This window comes from Chelonoidis abingdonii, chromosome 14, assembly GCF_003597395.2.
Source record: "Chelonoidis abingdonii isolate Lonesome George chromosome 14, CheloAbing_2.0, whole genome shotgun sequence".
Classification (NCBI taxonomy): Eukaryota; Metazoa; Chordata; order Testudines; family Testudinidae; genus Chelonoidis; species Chelonoidis abingdonii.
In genome coordinates this window covers 36737266-36739262 of record NC_133782.1, presented here as the reverse complement: position 1 = coordinate 36739262, position 1997 = coordinate 36737266, and positions in this window count along the sequence as shown.

Sequence of the window (1997 nt, the reverse complement as noted above, 5' to 3'; positions counted from 1 at the left end):
ACATCTGTAATAGAATATCTGGGACCAAATGAATCTGCACCACACCCCGTTCCTGGTATCTCCACCTCCTGTGGCTCTAGAACTGCCGGGTTCAGTTCCCTTATTTCAAATGGAGGGACTTACTGTCTCCTGTGAGCCCCCAGCGCGACCTGTCAGCATCACACCAGCTGGGACTTTCTCTGGTAACTGCACCGGGAGGTTTTTGTCTGCACTCAGCCCTGCTCCGCCTCACTGTGCGGGGGGTGTCTGGCACAGTGATACCGGGCGGTGTCCTCGGCTCGCAGACCGGTCAGTTGCAGCTACACCAGGGTGTTGGGATTGTCCCTTGGGACTGGTGGACGTCCCGCAGGCGCACCGCGGAAAGCCGCCTGGAGCAGCCCCTGGCCCTTGGACTGCGTCACCGTCGTATGTGCTACTCCCACTGCCCCTGCTGATATGGGAGTCTGGACTCCACCAAGCCCTGGGACAGGGCACCTGGGATAAAGACACATTAAGGGGAACAGTCGTATCTCGGGCACTAGCACACTGGTCCTCGGCTTCCACAACACATGGAGAGAGAGAGAAAATACCTTCCAGAGCTGCTGCAACGAGACAGGGATACTAGCACGACTGCATTGGAGATTCCTGTCTGAATATCCGCAGATGAAATTCACATCTTTATCCCTTTCCTTAGCTCCCAACCTAGCTTTAACCTCAAGGGTGAATTCTAACCCTGACCTGAGCACTCACCTTCACCTTGACACTTCATGTGTATCTTAAATCAATGGTATTAACTCTACCCCCCAACTGACCAGTAACCTGAAATGGAACTTCTGAGCCTGCCTTCAAATGTTAGCCCTAACCCCACATGTACAGCCTGGACCTAATGCTAAATGCTGCCCCTCACCCTGACAATAAAGGCAAAACCTGACTCTTAATTTGACTCGTAACAGAACACAAACCATTATCCCTGTTGTTGTTTAAATACCCCAGAGTGGGGCCCAGGGATATAGCCAAGGCGGCGCCGGGATTCCCTGGGAGAAGTGGTGCCAGAACCCAGGCCCCAGGACTCCAGTGCTTCACCAATCCGGGGAAGTGACTCAAATCTAAAGCAATGTGACTGCGAGGGGAATCTGAGCCACTCTCCTTATGTCTGATACCTACAGTACTTGTATGTATGTGTCCGTTTCTTTGTTTGTCTTTATATGTGTTTAAGTGAGAGTTTTCTGAGTGTTTATGGATGTATCTCTCTGTGTGTGTGTTTCTGTGTGTATATATGTCTCAGGGTGTGTTATATGTGTCTTTGGGCTTGCTTATTTGTGTATAGGTGTGTATTTGGGTTTTTGAGTGATTGTGAAAATTTATGTGTTTGTATGTGTGTTTTCATGCTTCCTCTGTATGTTTACTTATGTGTTTGTGCGCAGCAGTGATTGCGTGTGTGTGCTTATGTGTGTCTGTGTATTTTTCTTTACGCGCGGCTGTTTTGTTTGTGTGTTTGGAGTAGGAAAAAATCGGAGAGAAGGAATAAATATTGCCAACTCCATGTCTAATGCTCAGAGGAATTCCAGGGGGAGTAAGTTAAACCGGTTATGAAACTACCCCAATCTGCAGCTATTTATAGCTTGGGAGACTTTCTCTGTGTTGAGCGATGTCTGACCCACTGCCCTGCCTGGACTCTCAATGGCCCATTTCCATATCCAGCCTCCGCCTCTCTCTGCCTCAGTCTCCCCTTTCTGAACCAGGGACTGGGATAGTTCCTGGCCTCCCGGCGGCGCTGTGGGGATAAAGGCGATAACCATATGTAAAGGGCGGAGACGCCACGGTGAGGGGCCTCACATCGGTTATAATGAACTAATCACCTTCCGCTGCATTAATGCGCTAAACGTCCCAGTTTGCTGAAAGGGCCAGAGCCTCCCTGGTGTAAATCCGGAGTAACTCGAGTCTAGTGGAAGCAGCTGCGGTGACTTTACACTGGTGGAGGATTTCACCCCATGAGAAATTTGCCCCATCCGTTGGGT